This window comes from Myiozetetes cayanensis, unplaced genomic scaffold (genome assembly GCF_022539395.1).
Source record: "Myiozetetes cayanensis isolate MyiCay16 unplaced genomic scaffold, myiCay2020 scf1, whole genome shotgun sequence".
Classification (NCBI taxonomy): Eukaryota; Metazoa; Chordata; class Aves; order Passeriformes; family Tyrannidae; genus Myiozetetes; species Myiozetetes cayanensis.
In genome coordinates, this window is record NW_026086604.1 from 108,745,668 (window position 1) to 108,759,890 (window position 14,223).

Here is a 14,223-nt window from a genome sequence, read left to right on the forward strand (position 1 = left end):
AAGGTCACTGGGGGCTACTGATTTCCAAACCCTGCAGCTAGTGGTATTTCAAGATCAATTCCATTATGTGATTATGTTCCACTTACTGAGTTTTCTCAGGGAAATCATTTGTCACAGAACAGTAGGATCCAGCTTCCCGTAACCCTCTTAAATCAATCCTGTCATATTGCAGAAGCCTTATTTTAATATCTTTCATTGCTATTGTTTAATTGTTTACTTGAAGAGGCCTTCCTGCTGTATTTAGCAGCAAACAGGTTTTTCAAGAGATTACTAAAAACCACCCCACATGAGCAAAGAAACACCCAAACAAATCCAGGTTTTCTGGAAAAATGATGAACTGAAAAATCTGTTGAAAACTGTCAGCCTCACATTGATGCCATCCAGCTCTTTGGGGTTCTTCAGGTGGTGAGTGAGGTACCTCATATAGGGCTAATAGGGATTTACAATGTTTGACAGGGTGAAGAGTGGGGAATGCAACACCCATATTTGAATGTACAGTGGTTAATCCCATGGGAATTTTTGCAAGTGTATTTTCTTGTTCTTGTTCTGATGTGCTTCCTGGAGAAAACTGAACCAGCTGATCTGCAAAAACCTTAAAAGTGTGTTTCTTGGGGAAAAAAAAAAGAAACATAGTCTCAAGAAATCCAAGTCACTGGCTTGGGATCCTGCTTCATATCTGATGTGAAGGATCATGTCAGTGTGGGGGAAAGGAAAGTGTGTTGTGGCATGCTTAACAATGTCCAACTGCATCTGTTTGTACAAGGAGGAAAAGTTGCTGCTATTTCTAAAATAGCTGTATTTTGTTGGGCTTGGAGTCAGCTGCTATCTGCACACCTGTGCCAGTGATAAGGACTCTATCCTGGCTTTGGCAGGTTTTTTTATTATCTAGAACATTTCACTCTTCAGTGAACACTTTCTGTTTAGTATCTAGCATGAAAATCCTTCTACCTGCCAGCCTACTACATGTTTCAATACAGTGAACAGTAATCTATAAATTTGCCTGCACCTGCAGACAGCTCTACCTGTTCCGCAGAACAAGTTCTTCCTGCAGCCATCGACACAACAGGGAGTTTAAAATGCAAAGTTGTTGCTAGAATAATCACAATGGCTGATCAAAATTTACACCTTGTTTTCCCCTCTTACCTCCTTTGTTGGTAGAGGTGTGCTTGTGCAAGCGAGAAAGAAAACAAATCTGATTGTTTTCTGCACCCTTAGTGCAGCTTGCCTCCTTGGAAAGGCTCTTAGCCCATTTCTGAATCAGGAACCAGGTGATCTTGTATAGAATCAGCCTTGTATCTCCCGGTCCTTTATGAGCTTCTGATCACATCTTTCATCCCTGTTCCATGCCCTAACAAGCTGGGTGAGCCAACCCCAGCATGTGCCATCAGCATGTTGGTTTTTCACATGGTGTGGTCTCTCAGTGTGGCGAAAGAAAGGCAGTAATGGAAATAACTGCTAAGGACCTGACTCTCTCAGGGCTGGGGGAGATGCAGTAAGCCAGCACCAGAAAGACACAGCTGGGGTGTTCTTGCATTGTGTGAAGGCAATACAGGATTGTCAAAGTTATCTTTTTTGTCCAGGCAAAAATCTAGCTGGGATCGCATCACAGGGAAAAAAACCAACCCTGTGACTGTAACTCCTGAAAGGACAAACAAGCACTATCTGTACAAAAATAAAATAAAATCTGATGCATTTAAATGACCAGCTGTGCATTCAGTGATGCTTTGGTCTATAGGATTGAATGCCTTTCCTAAAGCAAAGCTTTTCCTCATCTATTCTGAATTAACTGCAGTCATTGTTCTTTGCTCTCTTGAGGGCCATACCTATTCCTAGAGCTAATTTAAATTAGCTGTCCCAATTAATTAAAGCATCTTAATTAATGGAAAAATACAGAGTCTTTATCTGGCACTCCTTGGCTGGAACACAGCCTAAGATACCACAGCTGAGCATAAGACAGACATTTTCTTTTATGCTTTAAATAGGTTGCTAATATGAAAATGACGTTATAACCAAACTCTTATGAGGACGAAGTTGTTTTCCCAGAGCTATAACACAAATCTGGATTGTTGCTCCATTTCCACTCAAACTCCCACTGAAGAAAGGGTTGTATTGCCTGAGGAAAGACTGGTTTTGTGTAGGATGGTTCACAGAGGAAGTGCAAGCAAGGATATAAGCAGAGGAGAGTGTGAAAACACTATTACTCACTTCCCTGCAAGAGGAGAGAGAGGGTGACGCACTGGAAGTGGCTGGTATCCTCCCCCTCTGCCCTCCCAACCCTGTGGTCATCAGCCGGGCCAAAGATGGCCAGCAGCAGGGCAGGGGCAAGCCACAGTCTTTTGCTGTCCTTGCTTAGACACCCAGGCACAGGGTGTGAAAGCCCATGGTGCCATCTAAACAACCCCACACGAGCACTGCAGCTGCGTGGGACAGGCAGTTGAAGCCACAAGCTGACCTTACACTAGGACATGCACAGTTGCCTCCTCCTGGAGACAATATTCTTCTCTTGATGTAGTCAGATTCACCATCTGAACAGGACAATTTTGTTTGGTCACTGAGCTTCCCTCTCTCCAGGTTTCTGGAGGTTTTTTTGTTCCTGATTATCTGATGTTTTCAGCTTCTCTGCTGCCCAGAGGCATCTGGCTCCCAACAGAAATGGGTCTGGGCAGCAAAGGATGCAAGCGTCAGAGACCCCAGGAGTTCCGTCTGAACACCAACAGCAAAAAAGAGAAGCATTTTATAAGCAGTCACCAGTATGATGACTACAGTGGTACAATTTTTAGAGGACACGTTAAAACAAGCAAAGTAATTACTATCGAGTTTAATTAGCTCAGAATTTAATCACCCTTGCAATTGAGGAAAAAAAAAAACCACCAGGGTATGTCTGTTTCTAATTTAAACAGTACAAAATTTCTCATTGGTTGTCCTGGAACACCAAACAGATAAATCTATGTACCTTTTATCTCGCAAACACATGACAGAATCATCCCTTTAATTGCCCATTCCATCAGTGATTGTAGTGATCCACTGGATCATTTTAAACAATTGGTACTAAACAAGAGTGATTGTGAAGTCCTCTAAGTCCCAGTTTGTGCTATATTTTTCCCAGCACTCATTTTTTTCCTGCAGCCACAGATAAAATGTTATTAGCTGATCAGGACAGGAGAATCCCATTTTTATTCCTTCAGTGTTTGCAGGAGAGTGCCATAACCATTCTGGTTTAGAGAGGGAGAGGGATGAGAAACATTCCCCTTGTGAAAAATTTGCTGTGTAAAGACCGTTCAAGATGAATAATTTTTGGTCTGTTACATCAACAAAGCAGATAATGTCTTCTATTCTTCTTCAAGCTGTTGTGAGCTTCTTTATGCTTGACTCAGATCAGATCCCTCTCTTCCAGTTTGCCTAATTTTTCTTTTTTATATTGGCTTCTGCTAAGACTGGGACACTATCTGGTAGCCAGCTGGTGTGCCACTCAGGTGCATTAGGCAAGGAGAGTGAGGATTTTTCTGAATGGCTGAACACATTGAGTTTTGAAGTATTGAAGACAAGGTCCTGGAAGGCAGAACCACAACTGCATTAAGGTTTTGTAGGTCCAGCTACCCGTACGTATAGCTAGGCAAGAGGAGTGCACTGAATGAACTCCAGGGACATAAGAATACAGGTAAGTTAGAAGGCAGATCTGCAGAGTGTAATGGAGGTAGCTAGAGCTGCTCTAAAGTGGAAGAAAACCCACCAGCTGATAAGAGTCATTAACGTAAAGGTCAGAAGGTTGTATGTAGAAGCAGAGTGAACTTCAGCAAAATGTTAAGAAAAATGAGTATAATGGGGAATTAAATCAAGTCAAGGATGATTTAATCCAAGAGAGCTGTGTGCAATATGCAGCTTGTTGGTGTCTTCTTCTCAATACTGGCCATCGTTCAAGGTGTCTGTAATTGTATTAATAATATGTCCAGCCACTACAGTGATGACTTAAGCTTATGTGCCATGCATGGCATCAACACTGTCCAATGAGCCCTACTCCAGAAACATAGGAGACCCAATGCACGCAGGAATATATATATATATATTTGTCTGTGAAGAATATATATATTAAAATATATAAATATATGTGTGTATGTATGTATGCATATATGTATGAGATATATATGATCTATTCTCTCTTATTTCCAAGAGCAGAGATTGTGGGAAGGTCAAAGGGACTATGGAGAATTACAGGCAACATAGCAACGAACTCCCTTATCCCTTCCACCCCAAACTATGTAGCATTGACATGCTCTCAAGAGGGACTTGCCTTGCCTCCCTCCTTGACACACCAGTGTTGAGAGCTGCCTTGTCTCGAGACCAATTCAAACAGGCACAACCTCCCAGACCTGGTCAGTCTGCCCTAAGGAAGGAAGGAAGGAAGGAAGAATAGGCAATCTTCTCTTCCCAGACTCTTCCTAGGAAGAGGTAATCACATCTTCTCTAGATGAATTGTTAGAAGTTCCTTTTGCTATGCTGGATTATTTAAAACCTGTTCAATTTTGCAGTGGGTTCCCTGGGATTAATATTTTAAAGCGCTCTCATAGAGAGCATAACAAAATTTGGCAGAGGTCGTTACTGCCTTGTTGGATATTGATTTCTGTCTGATAAGGAAGCATTTTAACTGGATTACAAAGTGTTCTTCTCTAAGATGCTTAAAATAGGACTGAGAAGCCATTGTGATATAAGCTAATCAGCTGGACATCAAATTCAGAGATGATCCTGAAATTGCTTAGACATCGATTTTTTGTTATCTTTTCCTGTGGAGCATATTGCTCAATTCTGTTACCATTGAACTGGTGTCAGAAGGAAATTTCAGTGAGTAGCAGCAATACAGAAAACTTTTTTTTTTTTCCCTACAGAAGATTTTGATCTTTTCGATATTTTAACAGTAAGGGTGCATAAGCACAGAAGTTGCAGCTTTTGTATTTTTTTACTGCTTCTCAGTGGAACAAAGTTATTATTTAGGATTACTAAGCCAGTTGGGCATGACAGAATAGATGTTTCAAATATATCATGATGTTACTCTCAAAACTGTAAAAATCCCCATCAAATTAAAAGCGATCAGGCAGTTATCTACCCCCTGAAAGTCCTGTTGAACCTATCCATGGAAAAAGAGGGCAAAACTGGGACCTTCCTTCCCCCTTTTAACTTCATTCCTATTTGTTTAGTACTTCTGAGAGCCTAGGATGAGAGGAACAATCCTCTGCATATGCAGTGTAGGCCTTAGCCAAAACCCATAGAAATCCATTGGAAAATATCTTTCTTGGGAGTTGGACTAAGCTTGGTATTAATCACAAGCTGCCAAGTAGTTGTCTCTGTGCTAATGCAATGTTGTCTTGCATAACAGGCCCTGTTCTGATTTAAATCTTCTCTTTCTTCCTGGAAGGGGTAGGTTTCCTTTATATTTTAAAGCACCACTGGCATGAGGTTGACAGAAGCTTCCAAGCGCTGTGGGGAAATGTTCTGGGATGTTTTTTGTATCTGAGTATGGTCTCGTGTTTCTCAGTATTTGTGCATCTAAAAGCAGGTTTCACCAGGTGAATTAGAGTCCACCAGTGCTTCAGTGGCACATCTTTTCACCTGTTGGGAGCATTTGAAGGATTTTTTTTTTTTTTATTGACCCCAACATTTCAGTCTGTCTAACTTTCTAAAACCAGAAGGAAACTACTTGGAAAGAAGCAAAATTTTGTGTTTCATAGCTTGGCTCACCATCCTACCTGTGTTTGCTCTTCCCATCTTGAATGCATTATCCTTTTTTCTCCACTCATTTCAATCCCCAGTCTGTCAAATCACAGTCTAGGTGGTGGTGGTGTGAATAGCTTGGCTGTATTTTAAGCACAGAACTGGGTCTACCATCTTAAAACTCTTCTAATTCACAAAGACTATGAAATAACTGGTCTCCCAGGTGTTCACAGAGGCACAGCTCTGTCCTAGCTGCATGTAATCTTGTACTGAAGATCTAGGTATAAAACTAATGCATTCATAAAAAAACCCTAGGAAGAAATGCTTGCAGTGTAAGTATTTGGTAGGAGACAAAGTCTTGTTCACTTATTTAAAAATAGGTGTTTTTTCCTCTTTGCTCAGACCATGTTATCTTGCTTTTCAGGGTGGGATTATCTGGCAAAACCAGTTTAACCCAAGAGCCCAGACCACAAGCCCTGGGAAGGAAATGAGGTTTTGCCATAGTTATTTGCTTACCACCTGTATCCAGAGACAACACACTGTGGTAAAACCTTTACTGTCCTTGCTCAGTCAGTGGCTAAGGGTAGTGGCTAAGTCCAGACCCAGCAGAGAATACAGGTATCTCCCACACATTTATCTCCTGATGAAGAGCACAGCTGTCAATATGTACCCCATGACTCTCTAGGTTGTGCATAGAGGCAGAGAAGTGCCTTCAAACAGGATTTATTACATCCTCTTCATAAATGTCAGCCACAGAAAATGGAGGAGATAATAGAGAGGAATAAGTCTTAATTCTTGTTTGTCTCTGGGAAGGAAAAGTCTTACTTTGTGTCACAGCGAAGCACTTTGTTCCACTCAGGATAAGTGGCTTGTCCTTCTTTCCTGCAAATGGGTGTCAAGGTCTTTTTTTGAGAATGGGCAGAGGAAAATCACCTTTAAAGCTAAGCAGATGGCAGGTGGTTTGTCCTTCTTGCCAATAATAAGGTCTGTTAAAAGCTCTCTTCTGTGACATGAGAGACCCAGATCCAGTTCATGCCTCCTTCAGTGAGGACTGACATACACATTTTCCATTTCCCACAACAGGCAATTGACTATTGAGAGAGGAGGGCTGGGGGAACATTTTCAGTCTTTCCTGTTGAACTGAGCCCATTTTCGCATTTTCACCATTGTGTCCGTGGACTGATTAAACATCATTTGTGCTGAAAAGCATATTTTTGTTTTGAAATGAAAATTTTGATCAAAAATATTGATTCCACTGATAAATTTTCAACTTCTAGCAGCTGACTGATTTTTAAAAACACTTTTAGTTGAAGAGTTTTTTAAAAGTCTCTGCAGAAAGCAGTTTCCTAGTAATTAAATTTTCAAATGATGAAGAGTCCTTTCATGTTATTTATGCTATGGGTGAAGAGAAGAATACATGAGGCTATTCATTTGTGTCTCATTTCCAGCCCTAGGGAGGAGAGAATGCATCTTGAAGCAACCTTAGCTATCACAAAAGAAAAACAAATATATGAATTTGTTGCATAAACTAATCACTTCACATTGTTACTTCAATGTATGGAAAAAAACCCTGAAAAGAATGAGTGAATTTTAATTTTGTCTATGAAGTCTAGCTTTGTAAAATTTATGACTAGAGAATTCAATTAAAGTCAGTGGAGTTGAATCAATAGAGAATTTGACCTCAAAAGAACAAGTATTTCTTGTGGTCTCAATAGACCTGTTTGTCAGTGGGCTGTCAGTTCCTAGAAGTCAACTGCATTTGCTCTGGAAAACAGGAATAACTGTAAACAACTCTAATGGAAGCTTTGGAAAATATTATATTCTTTCATGTCTGGATTTTCTGTTTCACATAACCAGCTCTAAATGAGGCAAAATTGCAACTGATTTGGAAGGTGTATTGAGATGTCTCCTGGTAAAAGGGATGAGACAGGTATTACTTGTCAAGAGGAGTGAAAACAGATGAAATAACTGAGAGCAACAAATTTGCTGTATATTTTCTGTCATTTTTGTCTTAGAACTATGAGGTGCTTAATGTTTCTCGTAATACCATGTTTCCATGCTGTTGGTAGCAGCACAGAGGTCAAACCTTCACACAGAAAAATTCTTTGCTAATCTGTCTGATGTGCTGAGCACAAACACGTTTTTCTTTGCCCTGAGCGTGCTGTACTCCTTCAATTCCCACTTGCTTCTTCAATAAACATACGTATTGTGTCAGCTATAGAGAACTGCCACTGGCCTCACTTCAGAAAGCTGCTTCTGAGTCTGACTCAATATATTTCACTGAGGAGCATGCTGATTTAGGAGAGCACTTCACATTTGAGTGGTCCCTTAATTTCCAGTCTGTCGCCTTTGGTGATTAGTGGTACAAATGTGGACAACCCCTGTGGGCACAAATGTCAGCAGTAGTATAATGTTTCTTAATATTTTATCCTACCCAGGTGACAGCAGCAACCCCCTTTTTTTTAAAGAGACCAGAATGGATTCATTGTGGGTTTGCTTGAATATTTGAACTTTCCCTCTCTATTTTTTTTTGTTTGTTTGTTATTAAGATTAGGTGGCACTAATGGTCTGGTTCTCCTGCTGGAGACTGTATTGAGGAATGGATGCAATCCATCGCCTCATAAGATCAGATTGTTCTAACAGCTGTGCAGAGTCATGCAAATGTATATAAATTAATGCAAAAGTGAATCTTATGTTTCTCAGACTGTATAGGCTGAGACTAATTTTTGTTGGCTGTTAAATTCTGACCCTGAGAGCTCCTAATTCACATAGTTTTCTCATATGTTTTATCATCCAAGAACCTTGCAAACTTACATCTAGCGTGTGTTAAACGTCTGCTACAAATATGAAGGAGTAGTCAGAGAAACCTGCAGGAGGTACCCATGGGTCATAGGTTCAGGGCAAGCACTGACAGTCAGACTCCTGAAAAGACATGAAGTTTCAAATTCATGTCTGGGTCAGAAAGCTTTGCCAAGGTCTACCTGTAAAAGTGATCCTTGTAAAAATTATGAGACAGTTTAGTAGTGATGAAATTCAACTTGTGCAGGGAGCCAGCAAAAAGCCTCAGCAAAAAGCCCCATCGCACTGCCATTAAGCTCTTTTTACTGCTGTATACACCCCATGGAAAGACATTTCACCCACAGCAAAGACCATATATACACACTGAGATTTTGTCTGTGATGCTGTTGGAGCCCAGTGATCTCTGTCCAGGCTCCTTCAGATACTCCATGAGAAGGTTTTAAAGTTCAGTATGAAATTACTAGTGTCCAGGCTGTTCTAGTCTTATTTGGGTGTACACATATAGACTTAGGAATTTAAAGCAGTAACATTACAGCATTTCATATTTTCCTTTTTCATCATTATACTAAAACTAATAACCCAATCATAAGCAGTAGGAACACATAAAGACACCCTACAAAATGACCAACAGTTATACACTGGATAAACGTCTCAGTTTATGAAAGCATTAAGCGTGCCTCAGAGAATTTAAAAAAAGACGTTTTTTGGACATGTTTCCCTGTGCAAGCCTGGGAGTTACTGAGACAGCCAAGCTGATTAAACCAGACCCCTTCTTGCCTTCAAGCTGGGTTTGAACTTTTAAGAAACAGACAAGTGCCTTGTGGATTTGCCTGCTGCACAAGCATTTGCTCAAAAACCCATCAAATACATTCAGGGGCAGAGAGGTCCACGAGGGGCTATTAAGAGTGGATATGACATCTGGCTCAAGAATTCTCTAAGGCCTGATCATGGCAGCAATTGAGAGGTTATTTCAGAGGAATTACCCGTGTGTGGTAGCCCAGTCCCAATAGCTTTCTCATAGACATCTGCTCTTACTGATGCTTAGAGAGAAGACACATCCACCTTCTGTCTGATCTAGTACATCTGTTAGTTCTTTTGTATTAGTCTTGGAAAGGGGGATAGAATTATTGAAGTGAAGAAAGAAGCAAACTGAGAAATACTGTATTGAAGTATTCATAGACACACCCCCAAAATACAGTTAACCTTGCTCAGCAGGCAGAAGTCAAAATGAAAATGCCTCTCTGGCAGCCTCTCACACACAAATATTTGCATATACAAGTTTAGGTAAAATGCTGTATATATGAAGTACAAAATGAAGCTAATCTGTTCTTGGCAAATGAAACAGGTTGGAAACCATAGATAAGTGATTTGTTTTCCTGTGGGTGATAATCGTTTGCACTGATGTGAAGCGACCCCAGGGAGGTCAGCTTTTGTGCTCATGGATCTTAATCGAAGTCAGCTGGACTAAAAGCATGTGTGGTTTCATGGGGCCTCGTTTCAGATTTATGATGATTAACGTATTTTGTCACAGTTCTATCCTGTACCCTGGCCAAATGAGGGCTCCACTGTTCTTGGCACTATGCCTCTTCCACTTCAGAGATAATCCCTCCCCCAGAGAGCTTGCTGGACAGACCATGACTGGGGAAGATCAGAGGAGAATGCCCTGTCTGTTGTCACAGAGTATTCAGTGCACACATTTGCCTTTTTAAGGAGAGGATTTTTTTTGTCCTGAATTTATTTAAAGGAATCTGCAATCGCTGGTAGAAAAAATATTTTGGAGAGAGGTCTTACATGTGTGAGTCATTCGAGGAGGAAAATCATTTCACCAGAACAGCATGATCAGTGGGAAGAGCTGAAGAAGCTGAGCGAGGAGCAAAGTGAGATAAGTGAGGTGGTGCAGGGTGACCAGCCATGCTGAGGGGACAGAAAGTGGATTTGGCTTTGGAGGAACAATGGTGGGATAGGATCCCACTAGGATCACTCACTGGGGGAGACAAAGAAACAAATACCTAAGCAATCTGACACCAGTTTTTTAAGCATTCATATGAAATTATCACCCTTCTTATTTTGTCCTTATACTACTGATATGGCCAGGCAAGTAACTACAGTGTTTGTGGGAGAGAGGACTCTTGTGAGTGGTTGGTCAATGCAACAGCTGCCTTTAATGTATCTGGCTTAAATGTGCATATACAACAAATCCTATGGTTAACAAGGCTGATTGCTTAGGACCAACATAACAGACTCTAGTTGCTGGCAGGATCTCTTGTCATTTAGATGTTATATTGTTTCTGGCACTCATGGGTGCACAGAGGGCTGACTCAAGGCACAAACCTGCCTGGCATAAGCCTGAGGCACTGCCCTGGAAAGTTTATAAACCCGTCAGCCAATACTAAAGTGGTGTGTGTGATGTGCCCTTCTGCAGGTCATAAATACTAAGGGCACCAAAATGGAGACAAAAGGAATGAAAAAAGGGATAATTTAGAGTTATACCAAAAACTGGATGCATTTTTCACATCAGGTGTTTATTTACCATTATTATCATGAACTGGAGAGATGATACTGTACTTGAGACTGTCAAAGTGAATGAAGATAATGAAACACAGTCAAGATTGTAGGAACATCCCAATTAATGTGCACCTCATCATCCCCCCCAGACCCAGCTTTACACTCCAGTTAGCAGGAAGCACTCTTCCCTCATATTGGATAAAAAAAAGCTTTTCAATATGTTGGAATCAAAAATATTGATTTTATTAAGTCTTCTCTGCATTTATTCAGTTGGCAAACAATCTATTTAGTGCAGGTTGCTTTCAAGCAGGAACTACATAAGGGTGAATCTGCGAATCAGAAGTGGTTGTTAAATCGCAGGGATCATTCTACTCTAACATTCCCTGTTAAATTGCAGGGATCATTCTACTCCTTCGTGCACTGCTTGTTTTCTCCCACGGGCTTCTTGTTCCGTATAACGGACTTCAGTGGCTAAAATTGCATTTCTGAGCCTATGAATGATCCCAAACATTTGCAGTTTAATGTTAGTGTGTAGAAAGCGAAGAAAAGAACATGTTATATTAACTCAGGCAGTGAAATAAACCAAGAGTGAATAACAATACTGGCAGGTGAACTTGGAAAGAGCTCTAATAGAACTCTTTTCATCCACAGATCTACTCAAGGAGATAACGTGACCTGTATGGAGTTGCAAGGGAAAGGATTTTATCTAGGCATTTTAGAATTGTTCAGATAATTTGTTCCATTCCTGGAAGAGCCCAAAAAGGTGACAAAAATGTTGCTACAAGGACTACTTCATACTTTTTGAAAACATAGGGGATGAATCTCTTCTTCTGAGCTAGCAATTTTTCAGCAATTGCTTCTGAGCCATGAAAAGTGAAACATTCATTTAGAGCTTTCAACCGCACAGAAATATTCCATGTCGCGCAGTTTTTCACATAGCAATTTTTAAGGGATTAAGTCGCAAGGAGTAGTTTCTGTAATTTATCCCCATTCACTGGAGATAGTGCATTTCTTTGAGTACGACAGCAAATTTCTTGTAAGAGAGTGGTATTTCTTTATCAGATTCTTGTGTCCAGTTTTATGGCAATGGAATATATGTCAGGACATAATGTGTGTTTGCAGGCACAGCTAAAGAAAATGGAACGAGTTTGCTGTAAAACTCCCTGAGCTCAGCTGGGAGCAGTCACTGTTAATCCTGGAAAGTGCCTCTAATTTCAGCAGCAGACCATGGATGGCCCACACCCTCTCCTGCCCCAGCAGCCAGTTTGGCTTTCTAAAACTCGGGCATAGCAAAGCAGACAAAGAGGCTGTCTTTTTCTGCTTGTCCCAGCAATCTGCTGCCCTAGTTATGTGCCTACAACGTGTGCTGGCTCATAACCATGTGATGAAGGCTGCTCCTGAGAGCTGTTAATTGATTAAACCAGGTCTTGATTCTTAGAACAAGAGAAGCAAGGTATAAAGCTTGAAGTCTCAGAAAGAGAAATAAATAAATTAGAAAATATTATGGTTCAGCTTTATAATTAAATTCTTATTTGTTTCAAGGCCTCACAAAATGATGTGGACCTGAAAACTGTTATTACCACAGAATCATATGTATGAGGCAGAAGATTCAGAAACTGAAGTCACATTATTAACTTTAGTGCTCCAGTAATTGAATAAAAACATAAACCAACAAATAGCTGTCTAAGGAATTTCTAAGAAGCCATCAGTGAAACACTGAAAGAGAAAAGGCAATGGCTATATCCGGTCATTACCCAAAACAAAGAGAATTTCTCATGAGCGATGTATGAGAAGATATGAGCATTACACAAACTGATTTTCTCATGCCTTAGGCTGTGAATTTACTTTATGGGGGTGCGTTGGTCAGTATTGATAGAAAACTAGAGGGTAGCATATACTTTAAGATTATTAAAAATCAGGTTTGCAACGGTGTAAAACAAATGTAGAGTTTCCATGTGGTTTGTGACTTCCTTGTTTGAAAGCCTAAGGAGCTCTCTTCCTAAATTTGGCAATTAACACGGTATGCTGCTATAATCACTTAGGTTGGAAAAGGCCTTTAATATTGAGTCTAATCATTAACTCAGCTCTGCCAAATCCACCACTAAACCATGTCCCTAAGCACTACATTTACATATCTTTTACATACCTCCAGGGGTGGGGACTCAACCAGCTTCCACAGCTGCTTCTCAAAGGATTTGTGCTCCAGACCCTTTACCAGCTTCACTGTTATTCTTTGGACACATAATGTGTAGGATGTTAGTCTGAAACAAATAGAAAAAGTGCTTTTTGCCTGGGAATAAAAAGTTGGTCACAAAAATGGCCTAGAAACTTAATTTAATGTCCTGACTCATGCTGGCCCAGAGGGCCCCAAATTCCTCTGCCTGCATTGCCAGTTCTCACAGTTGATCCTGAGGTGAAGAGGTGGACATGAAGGTAGGAGCTCTTTAGGAGCAGAAACTGGAGGAAGGGTCTTAGTCAACACAAATGAAAAGTCCCAGGAAGAAAGTATCCAAGAAGATTGATGGAAGTGGTGAGTTGAGCTAAAGGGCATCACACCAATCTGCTGACATCAATACAAATAGTAAAAAAGGTAGTGAAAGCTTACGATGAAGAGGAGAAGCTCTTTGTTTACTGGACCTTGCACAGAATGCACAGAAACAAGGGGTGGATCTTGTTCCTGTGAACTGGCAAAGTACCATGCAAGAAAGCAGACATCTTATTGCAGCCACCAGAGTCTTCTTACCTCCATTTTCTTACATTAAGATTTCTCTCTGGGGATATTTTGAGATCTTTTGATATTCTAGCATCCAAAGCTGTATGCACATTACACAAGGAGCAGATGCAGTTCTGTGGTCTCTTGGGACGTATAATCATCCATCCCCTTTGCTGATGTTGCTGCTGTCACTCCACAGGGAAATGGGGCAGTATCTGCTGCGCATCCTGTGTAAATGTGATACCATAAATGCCTTGCAGAAACATGGTTGTAACAAACACTTTATGAATATCCATAATATTTTAGTTTCTAGAAACTTGCTGATGATCATAGCAACTAGCATTCATATACGAATATGCCAATATTAGTAATTGTCTTTTAGCTCCACATATTCAAGCTCAGTGGCAGCAAAAGGAATAAACTTTTCCTTGGGGCTGTCAGCATTCCAGCTCATCTGTCATTTTTAAATGGACACTTGGGGGTAGATTCTGTCCAAGCAAAAC